This window comes from Equus asinus, chromosome 21, assembly GCF_041296235.1.
Source record: "Equus asinus isolate D_3611 breed Donkey chromosome 21, EquAss-T2T_v2, whole genome shotgun sequence".
In the NCBI taxonomy this organism is placed as follows: domain Eukaryota; kingdom Metazoa; phylum Chordata; class Mammalia; order Perissodactyla; family Equidae; genus Equus; species Equus asinus.
The window spans coordinates 35,283,517-35,297,530 of record NC_091810.1 but is presented as its reverse complement, the minus strand read 5'-3'; the positions used below and the strand labels follow the sequence as shown (position 1 = coordinate 35,297,530).

Genomic DNA, 14,014 nt, shown 5'->3' with positions numbered 1-14,014 from the left:
ATGTAAGAAGGACACACATTCACCAAGACACTGTTATTGTCTGCGCGCTTTGTCTTTCTACTTCTTAAAAAATGAGACTTCGCACTCCTTCATCAGAATTCTAGTAAGGGGATGAACTTGGGTTTTTTTTAACAACTCTTTCAAATTGTTCATTATATTACAAATCAGTTTTTAGGAGAGGTCGAAAGCATCTTGAGCATCCACTGACAAAGAAAAGAAGGAGAGCTGACTTTGGAAAATGATTACAACAGTTTGTTCAAGGCCAGCTTACTTTCAGACAGTTGTCAAGTATCAGAATTAAATGCCCTGTAACAGAGTATTTTAGGAGCAGAGGAACGGTGCAGAATCACAGATCATCCAGCCCAGTGTCTCCCAAAATACAACGCACAGAACTAGTTTGTGTGAGTCAGATGAGGTGACTCCACTCCCCCATTCTGGCTTCCCCTCTTCCAGACGGCCCAGAGAGTGGCGGACACACAGTGAGTGCTCAAGAACTATCTGCCGAATGGATGAAATGGAGAAGCCAGCATAAACAGGAACAGGCTAAGCAGGATCATGGTGGCACCTGGGCTTTAATGAATGTGTCTGATTAGAATGAAATCTTATGCAGCTGACAGTATTGATGCAAAGGTTCCAACGGTATGGAAAAAGGACTTCTAAAAGAAGGCTCAATTAAAGAAAGTAAGATGTAGAATTTCTTGTACTATATGACCTTAACTTCCGTGATAAGAAAGACTCTTAGAAAATACGTTAAAAATTTTTAAAGTAAGGAAAATGTGCCCAAGTGTTAACAGTGAAATCTCTGAGGGGTGGGATTATGGCTAATTTCTTAATTTTTTTAAATTGTGGTAAAATATACATAACATAAAATTAGCCATATTTAAGTAGATAATTGGGTGACATTAATTACATTCACAATGTTGTGCAACCATCACCACTATCTATTTATAAAACTTTTTCAATTATATCTCAATAAAACTGAAGAAAAAACCCCTTTTCCTCACCTCAAACAGAAATTCTGTAATTATTAAACAACAATTCCACATCCCCTCTCTCCTCCCAACTCCTGGTAACCTGTAGTCTACTTTCGGTATCTATGAATTTGTGCATTCTAGAGATTTCATATAAGTAGAATCATATATTATTGGTCTTGTTGTATCTGCATCCTTTCAGTTAGCATTACATTTTCAAGGTTTATCTACAACTGATATTTTTTAAAAATATATTTTTGTATATGTCAGGTTTTTTTTTTTTTACAATGGAAATGTTGTATACAGGAAATCATTAGGCTTTGTGTTTTTAGGGAGATAGAGTGACGCAGAAGAGAAAGGGAAGTCATTCCAAGCAGGAAGAATAGGGCTGGCAAGAAAGATGCAGAGGGCAGATGGTGCACAGAACAGAGTCTCCACAATGATGTGGGGAGGGGTGCTAATGATCAGCGGTCAGTAAGTCAGACTGCTACTCTGAAATCAGCCTAACAGAGAATAATGTAACCCAGAGTATCTTGCAAAGCTCTTACCTCAAGATCCGCTCCACTGACAGGAGCACAGAGCATACTACTTACAATGGAAGCCCTAATTTTGCAGGTGAGCATATTTTGCATGATTAGGCAGGTTACAACCAAATACAAGAAGACAGCATCTGTCACGTTCCTTAGGAAACCAGGCAGAACCAAATGTAATTCCTTACCTGAAAAACATAAACACATAACACGTATTAAAATTCAATTGGCATAACGTTATGTCTTTCTTAGTAGTTTAAGCCACATGTTTAATCAATTATTTCTTCTTCTCACGGAAGGCTGGCAATGGCAAGTGGATATTGAATTTGTAATTCAATGCACCTTTTTTTCCTGATTCTAGACTACTTTGAGGTAAATGTTCCCATCTCGGATGTATATTTGGTAAATACTCCTAATGGAAGTATATGAAATCACGATCAAACATAAGTCAGAGTTGACAGCAATTGTTAACAGCATAGTTAGTTATTTCCAGGACAAATCATCACATAATCAAACGGACCCTCAACACCCGCTTGAAATCCCATCCAACTTTGAATCCACCCATTCACCCAGCACAACATCTACTGAACACGAACTATGCTTGTTGATGATACACAGAGAAAAAGCATGATTCTCGCCGTCAAGGACTTTACAACCTGATGTAGAAATAAATTATGTTCAAGCCTCTCCCTCTTGACTAGTAAATTGTTGGAAAATATATTACTTTCCACTTCTTCAGATTCCTGAGGATTCCTAAGACCCTTTCAGAGGACCTACAAGTTCAAAACCACTTCCTAACAATATTAACACCTATATGCCCTTTCCACTCTCATTTTCTCATACATATACAGTGGTGTTTTCCAGAGGCTATGTGACTAGCGACATCACAACAGACTGAAGGCAGAAACAATCATAAGAATCTAGCTGCCTTGTATTACACCTGACCATAAAGAGACTGGCAAAAATGTAAACAAATGCTATTAATATATTTTTTTTAATTTCTGTTTTAATTACTAAAAAGGTAAATATACAAGAAACAAAAGCTCTTCTGTGCGCTCAAATATATTTATGAGTTGAAAGGAGTAAACTGTGGACTTGAGTTAAATAACATATTGATATGGGTTCATCAATGGTAACAAAAGTACACACTAACACAAGATGTTAATGAGAGAAACAGTGGGGTGAAAGAAGAAAGATATATGGGAAATCTATGTACTTTGTGCACTTTTTCTGTAAACTTAAAACTGCTCTTAAAACTAAAGTCTATTTTTAAAAAGAGAGAAAATACAAAAGAATGCGGAGATCAAAAAGTTTGAGAACCAATGACCTATAGAAAAGCAGAAATGAAGCTACTGAGGGAGGTGGGCAGAGAAACCAGTGGGCAGAACGTTGGGTAACTGCAACGAGGACTAAGGTGTGGCTCCAAAGCCAGCTTTTAAAAAGATGATGCTTCACAGCATTACCGCCAGAAACAGGACTTGTCTCTCAGAAAATGCTGACAACTAAGAAAGACTAAGAGAACGTAAGTCTCAGAGACAAGCTACAAGCAAGGGCTGCATGTACCTCTGTAGTAGAATTTAGACATCAAGACTTTTTAGGTTTGCTCTTATCCAGATTAGGAGAATCAAGATTTTCTTGTTGTTTTAATATATACCACGTTACTCTAAAATTGTCCTCAAACAGTAAGGGAGAGGAGTGGAACTTAGCCAGCCCACGTCCACTAAAGTTACCTTCTCTTGTGGCAAAGGGAAGGAGACTAAAACTGTGAGTACAGGGACATTTTGATACTCAAGTTCAAGTCTTCTGGAGATGATTCACACAAAGCCCAGCGCAGAGTATGAGCCTTTAGATCTTCTAACTCTCTCCTGATTAGAGTTTTTAAAAACTGACCAGTAACCCCCAAAGAGTGTAGGATGCAAGGGAAATGCAATTAGGTATCTTTTCAGACAGAGGATGATATAAATTTGTAGCTGCTACTGTGTACTGCTACACAGTACATTCTTTCTTTCAACTGATATTAATTAAACACCTACTATGTGCCAGACCTGACATCAAGGACCTGGTGATCGACTGGAGGAACTGATTAAGAAAGAAAAAGACCACAATTATAGAGTTTGATACACGTTAGGAGAAAGATAAAGAAAGGATGCTATGGGTGCCCAGAGGACGGACACAAGGAACATGTCTTTCTAGAGGACATGCTGTCAAAATAGAGGCCTAGTAGGCAAGCAATATGCGGCCAGGTTGGGAATAAAAGATGGCATGCACATCAGTGTTGAGAGTGGGGTGCCACATGTGCAAAGGGGCAGAAGCAACACAAGATCCCAAAGCAGCCCTGGGAAGAAGGACAAACCAGAGGCAGGGGAGTAGATAGGGGTGACGATGGCAGTCCAGATGGTATCCTCATCTAGGCCAGTAGCAGCGGGCTGAGAGAAGTAGATGGGTTCAGAGATATTTTGGAATAGTATAGATGGGGCTGTAGGAATAACTGGATGCGTAGAATGAAAGAGAGGAACACACCATAAACAGCCAATACTCTACAGTGGGAGAGTTGATAGGCTTCTAAGACATGGTCACGTAAGAGTGGAAGGTGCTCAACGGCAGCCAGCAAACCTTACTGAAGGTGGCAGTGAAGATTAAATGAAAGAATACCCAATGCCTGTAAGTGCCTAATAAATACAATTAATAATAGCTGTTGTTACTACCATTATCATAGCTATCCTTAAAACTGAGCATCAAACTAATAACTAAGATGAATTTGATTCTGTTCTATGTAAAACATGACCAAAACCAGCTGTAAAACTGATTTCCTGTTGACCAGTCATCTGTTATGAGAGTGAAGTTGAAGGTTATATCCAGTAAGAGGTGAGGTCACTGAATCAAATGTTGGCCAAGCAGACAAAGGGGGAGGCCTCAAGTTATATTCTGGAATCCTTACTGTAAAATATAAGTTCTGTTCTAAGCCTCCCCAGGCAAGGTCCAGGTGATACAGACAGAGCATACTCTTTCCACCTGCTCCATAACCTTGGAGGGAATAGTTAAACTCAAAATGATGATGCAATGGGAGACCGGGTCAGGAAGGATGCAGCACAAATGAAGAGAATCCAGCCTCCTGGAGGCCAAGGCAGGCAGAACAGGAAGGGGTCCAGAGGTTGCCGAAGCTGGGACACCCGCCACAAATTAAAATCAGAAAGTTGAAGCCCGCAAGCAAATGCCACAAAAAGAAGAATGGGTAATCGGCAAAATGATGGTCAGGGACCACAAAACAACCATCTTGTAATTCTGCTCAGTGTGCTGATGGAAGTAGGGACAGAAATCTGGAGAGCCTGAAAGGAGATCAAGAGGGAGGTGCACATAGAACAAGGGGGCTGGGAAAATGGGCTGTTAAAAAGGGGCTGAGGAACTGGGATTTATAAATAGCTGTTAGAAAGGGATCCTTGATACTGCTTCTCACGTAGAGATGCATCTCCCGCTAAGAGAAAATCTGACATTAACAATCAAATTAACAAACTAGATGAATAAGAGAATGACTTCATCAAGTTTATAAAAGACCTCACAACACAGGTCCTCTAAATTGGGATTTATTTGACAAATACTGGTTTATACACATTTCAGAAACTTCTGCAATGTAATTAGTGACTTTGAGAACCAGAATTAGTTTAAGATCTGCGACGCAAATCTGAATTTCTCCAAATGTGGTCAATGAACAGCCTGCATCTCTCTCACTTGAAGTACATGTGAAAAATGCATATTTTAGGACCCAAATTCAGATCCGTTCCATGAGAATCTTTGGATCTCAGGAATGTGAATTTTTCACAAGCTCCCCTAAGATATTTTACATACACTGAAATTTGAAAGTCACCAGAGAAAAACAAGATCTTGAAGGAAGGGGTCTTACATACCCAACTTTTCTCAATCAACACAAGAAATAAAGTACTACTTGGAATTTTTGTAGCCAAAGAAAGAATTTACAACAGAACATGTCATCAGACATTGAAATGAGTTACCAAAGAAGCTTGTAAAAACCTCTGAAGCTTCCTTTATATAAGATGCGGTAGGCAAGTTATTTACCTGAGCCTCAGTTTCCTCATCTTTAAAATGAGATTAAAAAGAAGGTCATAAATCTGTTATGAGGATTGACCCAGCTAATACAATTACTATGTGCCTAGTGCCTGGCACAGAGAAAGTGCCCGATGGGTACAAGCTATGATTATTTGGATAAAATACCTGATTAAAATAGTGTAACTAGTCTTGCATTGAAAAGACGAGAGTGTCAGTTCCATTGCTGCCTGCCCTAATTAGTTCAGAGACTCTGAAACAAGAGGAGAATCCTTCAGCCGGTGGCTTCTCAAGAAGAAAGAAATAAACTGTCCTGCCCCCTGCTGGGCAATGGAGTATTAACAGAGAGAGAAGAGAAATGTTGGTAGCATCAGAGCCAGGCCACAGTGTTTTCATTGTGTGGCAGGGTCAGCTTCAAAGAGCAAACAGTGTCTCCCTTTGTCTACTTTGATGTCTCTTTTCAATCTAAGATTATGATGTCGCACTGACCTTCGGAGAAAAGGGCACTGTTTTACACAGTTCTGATAAGCTGCTTTCTAAAAAAAACAGCTTCTAGACACTGGCAGTACCTCTAACCAAGAGGACGAGACGATGATCGTGTCATTTAAGAGCGGCCTCAGGAAAGAGAGACAGATGACAATGGCAGTTTCCAAATGTCACTAAAAAGTGGTCTTTGCAAATATCACCACGTCAAATGTGGGTAGTATACGTGTAAGGATATATGTGTGTGCTTTTGTATATGCGTGTGCATCTTACACGTACTTTTTCATCCAACTGAAATACATGAAAATTCTACGCTTAAGTTCATGTAACACTTTCATAGTTTATAATAATATACATAATATTTAGAGGCACAAGACTTGATCGTTAACCAATTTTTAAAAATTTCCTTCTTTATTCTGTTCAATCTTTTACAAGTACAGAATTCCTTACGGAAGAATTTTTAAAAGGTATTTATCTTTAAAGGGTATTTATCTAATTTTTAAAAGGTATAATCCTCTAAAAGGTATATAACTTTAAATATTCTTAAAGGTATTTATCTTTAAGACACTTAAAAGTATCTTTAAGACTCAAAACTCAGGTTTTGGGGCTGGCCCAGTGGTGCAGCGGTTAAGTTCGCATGTTCTGCTTCTCGGCGGCCCGGGGTTCGCAGGTTTGGATCCCGCGTGTGGACATGGCACCGCTTAGCAAAAGCCATGCTGTGGTAGGCAGCCCACATATAAAGTACAGGACGATGGGCATGGTGTTAGCTCAGGGCCAGTCTTCCTCAGCAAAAAGAGGAGGATTGGCAGATGTTAGCTCAGGGCTAATCTTCCTCAAAACAAATAAACAAAACTCTCAGATTTTGTCATTTACTTTAATACAATGTTAGGCAAGTCTCTTAACCTCTTTAAGCTTCAATTTTCTTTTGTAAGATGGAGACATGCCTGCTCAGGTTTCTTGCGAGGAGTAACTGAAATAATGTCTGGGAAAGAGCTTCACAAAGGATAACCAATCACATAAACGTACTTTACAGTCAAAATGAATCACGTAATTAATCCAAAACGGTTGCTCTCCACAAAATTTAGAAATAGTCTTGCAAAGTTGCAACCACAACACCAAAGCCTTGATTCTTAAGCTACTAAGACCCAAGCTACTCAGGGGATGGCGCCATGCACGCATCTATCTTTGGTTGCGGACACAGCCTTGACGTATCCCGCTGTGATGACAAAGACTCTCTCCCTGACCAAACTTCAGCTGGGCTCCCCGAAGCCCCCTCCTTGATTAGGCCTCGATCATGGTCCCCATCTTGTCTTTGGCCTGCCGAGCCCCATTTTAGCAAAGAATCCTACTAACTCATCCCCCCAACCTTGATATTTGATCACCTTGACCTGCCTTCAGTCAGAGTAACGTTAAGTCAGTTTAGCAAGAACTAAAAACGAGTGTTTGCGAGCTATAGGGAAGCATTTGCAAACGCGCACACACTCAGTGGAGTCTGTGGGGCCTACACTGTCCAGACTCACTGGAATCTGTGGCAGCCCAGACACAGGGCCATCATTGCCTGGGGAGAAAAACCAAGGGAAGGTACTAATGTGAAGCACTCGTGTGTGTATTACCCATTGAACCTTCACAGAAAACCTTTGAACTAGGTGTTAAAATAATTAAACAAGGAGCCTATTAGACTGAGGTGGCTTGAAAGCCTTTGCCTATGTAAGCTATCCAAAACCGAAGGCTGCAATGCCTCAAGGTTAAGAAATCGAAACCAAAGACCAACCAATCACAAACAGCGCATGAGGCTTTCCTAAATAAGGTAACTGCTTAATTAAGCTACAGTCAACCAAGTAATTTCCTTGCTTTGCTTCCACCTCTTCTCTGTGAAAGTCTCTCCCCTAGCTCCTGGTGGTGGAACACTCCTAACCAGTTCCAGATTGGCTAGGCCCAAATTGAATTGATTTGGGCTCAAATAAAATTTTAACTTTTTTTTTTTGGTGAGGAAGACTGGCCCTGAGCTACTCTGTGCCAATCTTCCTCTATTTTTTGTATACAGGACACCACCACAGCATGGCTTGATGAGTGGGGTGTAGGTCCATGCTGGGGATCCGAAGCTGTGAACCCCAGGCCACCGAAGCACAGCGTGCAAACTCAACCACTATACCACTGGGCCGGCCCCAAAATCTTAACATTTTTAGTACACCTCAGTCTATCTTTTAACATAGGTATGACTATTATCCCCATTTTATTTGTGAAATAACTAATACCTAGAAAAGTCAAGTAATTTCTACCAAGTATACAGCTAGCAAGTGGGAGAGCCTGGAATCAAACCGAGGCAGGTGGATTCTGAAGCTCATTCTTTTCACAATGATACAAAATTGACTCCCTGGGAGCAATATTTGGGAGAAAGGAGGAAAAGGAAAATTAAAATTCCAGAAAAAGCAAAGGGGCCCAGAACTAGAGAACCACCCAACCCCAACCTCATAGGCATAGAAACCGGTCACACGGATATGTGCGCTATTTGAATGGACATTTAAAGTCTAAAAGAAACTAATAAGTTAGTTACATTGTAATGTTACGTTGTAATGTTAGTTACAATCACACAAAGTCTTTCTCCCTGTTCTTTGAATATTTCTCCCAGAGAACTTTCTTCTCCTCCCTACTCCATTTGCTGTTCACAAGAAATCTATCCCATGATAGCTACTGCTATAACACAGCAACTTTTACCAATTATTTTAAAGCATAAAAGCTAAACTTGTATTTCCTCCTCATCATTGAGAGACAGAATTTTGATCATCACCACAAAGAGGGAATCAAGCAACTATGCCAGGATCTGATGTAAAAACAATGGCGCATTAAAAATTAATTTCCATCCTCATTCAAGTGACAGTTGCAAGAAGGAAAAAAATTAAGAGCTAATTAGTGATGAAATGAAAAAAATTAACTATTTAAAGCTTATATCAAAGACATTAATATTCAGGGCACACAAAAACAAATTCGCCCAATTTTATGCTCACTCGTTTTGGTCCTCAGATTTTTTACCCTCATCATCATTTTTCAAGAGCAGGAAAGCTATTTCACAAGCTTCCAAAACAAGCATTTTATTAGATGCGTTTCATGATGCACTTTTTGATGCTGTTGTCTACTTTTAGATCAATGCCATTGTGAAAGGCAATGCCTCAAGGAAAACAGTTTTGTGTAAACCAGTGTTTTTCTTCCCAGAGGCAGTGTTAGTTCCAGGCAGCTGAAAGAAGTGAAACTTTGGAGAAGCCCCACCGGGCTTCAAATTCTTTATTCTCATTCTCTGAAACCAAACATGCCAAGTTACAGATAAACATATGGCAAATTCCTCGTCAACCAATTTCTATAGTATCTTGGAGGCTAAATCTAAGTGGAGTATATATTATCAGTTGATCATGGTTTTGCATGTTTAAAAAAAGAGAATCAACCATATAAAGAAAGGAGAGGGGGCCGGCCTGGTGGCGCAGCGGTTAAGTGCACACGTTCCGCTTCTCAGCGGCCTGGGGTTCACAGGTTCAGATCCCAGGTGCGGACATGGCACCACTTGGCAAAAGCCATGCTGTGGTACGCATCCCAGGTATAAAGTAGAGGAAGATGGGCACGGATGTTAGCTCAGGGCCAGTCTTCCTCAGAAAAAAGAAGAGGATTGGCAGTAGTTAGCTCAGGGCTAATCTTCCTCAAAAAAAAAAAAAAAAAGAAACAAAGAAAGAAAGAAAGGGGAAAAGGGACCAGTTAAGTACCTATTACACTCTAAAACAAGTGTATTTACATTATCTCAATTTTTTTTCAACCACTTCCCCCACTCCCAGCTTCCGGCAACCACCAATTTATACTATGTTTCCATAAGTTCAGTTTTTTTGGTCCCACATATAATATTTGTCTTTGTCTGACTTATTTCACTTAGCACAATGCCCTCAAGGTCCATCCATGTTGTCACAAATGGTGGGATTTCCTTCTTTTTTTTATTGCTGAATAGTATTCCATTGTATATATACCTATACCACATTTTCTTTATCCTTTCATCCATCAATGGACACTTAGGTTGTTTCTGTGTCTTGGCTGTTGTAAATAATGCTGCAATGAACACAGGGGTGCAGATATCAAGATTACGATTTTGTTTCCTTCAGATATATACCCAGAACTGGGATTGCTAGATCATATGTTAACTATTTTGAATTTTTTGAAGAACCTCCACACTGTTGTCCACAGTGGCTGCACTGATGTGCACATTATCTCAATTAATGCTTACAACAATTCACACAAGGAGGTAGTTATCTCCTTTTGACAATTAAAGAGAAAGAGCTTAGAAAAATTAAGTAACTCTGGCCAGGTTCATGGTCATTTCTGCCCAGGTCCAGCCCATACTCTTTGCCCTAAACCTATGGTCTCTGAAATTGGCATGTCTGCACAAGCACGTGGGAGTTTGTTTGAAATAAAAATCACCATTTTGTGTAGAGTCATAGAGGAGGCACGGAAAGAGTGTGGGTGGTATTAAATTAATTTCTTCCAGACAGTCTGCGATGGGATTCAGTGTGAGGTGGGAGGAATTTACATATAGGCATATAAAATGAACGTCTTCTAAGAAAATTTAAATGAGACCCAAGGATACAACTATATATATTTATGGCCTACAGGAAGGTTAGTGTAATGCTTTAATATTTCCTCGTATGAATAATGAAGTTAACTTACCACAATCAAGTAAGTCTAAAAAAAATATTAAGGCAACAGCTATTCTGCAAAGTTACCATAATTATTAAAATAAAACCTCATTAACCCCGTGCCAACTTATTTCAGATAGTACCAATTCGAGAAAATTGTTACCCCGGAGGCAACTTTACGCATTATTATGCTGTAATACAAATAATGAATCATCTGAACATGGATAATTCAAAACCTGTCATTTCTGATCTCTTACATTTTAAATTCATATAGTTTTACCATTATCACTTCTCCACTTGTGAATAAGCTCTCCCTTTAAATCTTTCCCCATTTGCTGAAAAGAAAATGGACAATCTGATGTAGTTTTCTACTATTGAACCCTTGAGAAAAAAACGAGTTACAGTGGAGGCTGCATCCCACTGGGAGAACTTGATCCGTTGGGAAGAAATTGTGTACCTTTTTGTGCAGCATAACGAAGAAACTGAAATGATGCTGGCTTGATGGTGTGAATGAGACCAAAGGTCTCATTTGAGAGGAGACAGCTCTGAGAAACTAGAGAAAATCGAAGCCGGAAGATTGCAGTGAGAGTTGTCACATAGTCAGTAACTCTGGACCACCTTCAATATCTCATACAAACATGAGTAAAGGTCCATATTCTTGTTGGGACCATGTTTCTTTAAATGCAACACTACCATAGGGCTGGACAGCATGAGCAGGACCTTATGAACATTACACGTTCATCCAGCCTCCAGCATCTGCTGTCAGCAGAGGCCTCTTCGACAGCAACCCTTTCATGAGCACCTCTGGACATCCTGAGATATGTCCTTTGCCCACTGTACACACTCCAAAGTGAATTATGATGGCATGGTGTCTTGCTGCAAACTACATTTGTGAAAAATTATAGTCATATTCCCAAGTGACACATTCTAGGCCATTGGTAGAAGTTCTTATCTTCAATACAGAGTACTCAGAAAACACTGCTAAAATGAAAACTATACACACTGTCTACACTTCAGCCTTAACTAAAACAAAATAACACCCACATACACAAACACACCATCACACAAATAGGACACTTAACTCTATTATCTACGCTTGATGAAAAACAGAATTCCTTTGGTAATAAGGAACTTACATCTGAACCGATACATGGAAGGCCAAATTTGAAAGCATTTCAGTTCAAGCCAAAAAGCTCTTAAACCATAATGAAATAATTCTATTTCAGACACTTAAGAAGATATACTTCAGAATCTCATAATGTGTCATAGCTTGGGGTTGTTACCTTTTTTGAATGCAAAGTTTATAAAATCATTTAAAAGCCCTTCTCAAATTATGTACATTTCCACTTGCTATTTTTTACCAGTAACTTGGAGAGAAAAATATATTTGATTGTCTATGTTGATTCTTTTAATCTTCACTGAGTCTGAATTCACAATAAGTATTGATTTATAATCATTTGAGAAGACCCAAGCTGGGGGTGAGGCAGAGGGCATTTACAGAAAAGAGATTTTCTGAAACATGAAAACAAAGAGACTCTACTGTAGCTATTTAACCAGTTGTTGTTGTTTTTTTAAATGTAGCGTAAATTAAATTTCTATAAATAAAACCATATTCTCCTAGTGACTGAAACCATCTTCTCAAAAGTGTTTCACATTATGCAGGGGCAAATAACTACTTCAGTTTTAGGTTTCTCTGCCACCTGATCCATAAAAAGGAACTCTAAAATGAATTATTGTAGAAATTAAAAACAGGGAAGAAAAGAAAAAAATACTCATTTCTGCTTTCTCTGGTTTACAAGTTGAGATTTTCATCTTTTGGTATAGAAAGCAAGACACATTTGAATTTTAACTAAATGAATCACCTAATTTCCTTTGAAAAATAAAGATAGACATTCTGCCCCAGGGAGGTACTTAAGAGCATTTCCTCTCTTACCAGAAACTTCTCTCAGAAAGAGCTAACGTGAGAGGCCCACTTCTGTGCTGTCTCAGCAGCTTACACACACAGAGCTTGAAGGCACCTGAAATCCTAGAGCCTAATTAAGTGGGTTCTAACCCAAAAAAAGGAACTTGCTGACTTCAAGTGTACTCACTCTCGAGGAGCTAAATCTCCTAGTCCTAGCTGAGTCTCTCAGAGAGGCACAGAAAAGGCTGCCTAAAAACTGGAATCGCTGGGCCGGCCCGGTGACACAGTGGTTAAGTTCGCACGTTCCGCTTCGGCGGCCTGGGGTTCACTGGTTCGGATCCCGGGTGCAGACAGGGCACCGCTTGGCAAGCCATGCTGTGGGAGGTGTCCCACATATGAAGTAGAGGAAAATGGGCATGGATCTTAGCTCAGGGCCGGTCTTCCTCAGCATAAAGAGGAGGATTGGCAGATGTTAGCTCAGGGCTAATCTTCCTCAAAAAAAAAGGAATTGCTGAACCAGTCACCTTCACATGTTAAGAAAATAAAGTAGAGCATGGAAGGGGAGGGAGGCGGGGAGGGAGGGGAGGGGGGAGGGGGAGGGGAGGCAGAATAAGACATAAACCAAACTAAGAGAAGGGAGAGAAAGAAGGCTTATTTGATGCTTCCTGCTATTGATTTTATCATATTCAAAAGTTTCCAAATATTAGCCAGACTCTTAGTGCTTTTTCCTTTTAATCACATGGAGCTCATACCTAAGAAAGGCATTCTTGAAATACCTGGGGAAAAAATCCTCTTTGGTCAGCAGTGGGTCAGATTTTGTAAATGGTCCACGTGGATCCATTATCACATCGTACCCAGCCTGCAGACTATTTATTTTTAAGTGAATTATTTGCCAATATATAATCTCAGAGCAATGGTTCTCAACTGGCAGTGATATCGCCCCCCAACAAGGGACATCTGGCAATGTATGGAGACATTTGTGGTTGTCACAACCAGAGGGATGTTGATGGTGTCTAAGGAGTAGAGGCCAAGGATATTGCCACACATCCAACAACGCACAGACTCCCCCCAACAGGAAGTATCCAGCCTAAAATGTCTACAGTGTCAAGGTCGAGAAACCCTGTCCTGGAGAAACCAACCACAGCATTTCTATTGCCTTCATTCTTGAGAGCAAGTGTTTCTCAAAAGGGTAAACTTTCTGACTCCAAGCTCTTCACTGACTCCAACGAATCCCTCCAAGAAGTCCAAAAATAGGCAAATATTTACTTACTTCCCACATTTAAAAAATAAGACATTCAATGAACATAGATGCTTGTGAATGCTAGCAGAATTCACATTTTAAATCTAACACTTGCGAGCTTTCTTACACATTACCGCAAACATATATACCCCTTACCGCGG

At 39.8% G+C, this 14,014-nt stretch overlaps 1 protein-coding gene across 33 annotated transcripts in view; it reads right to left on the bottom strand.

Moving 5' to 3' along the window:
• Window positions 1–14,014, bottom strand: part of MAGI1 (membrane associated guanylate kinase, WW and PDZ domain containing 1) — a 598,403-nt gene that overhangs the window by 349,331 nt on the left and 235,058 nt on the right. Inside the window, exon 1 of one of the 33 annotated variants that reach the window (XM_070493550.1) lies at window positions 1,520–1,689. The exons of 31 other annotated variants lie outside the window; for them this stretch is intronic. The gene's annotated coding sequence lies outside the window, so the exon portion shown is untranslated. Of the gene's footprint in view, window positions 1–1,519; window positions 1,690–14,014 lie in introns of those variants that run through there. One more of the 33 variants, XM_070493534.1, reaches the window with a different exon arrangement.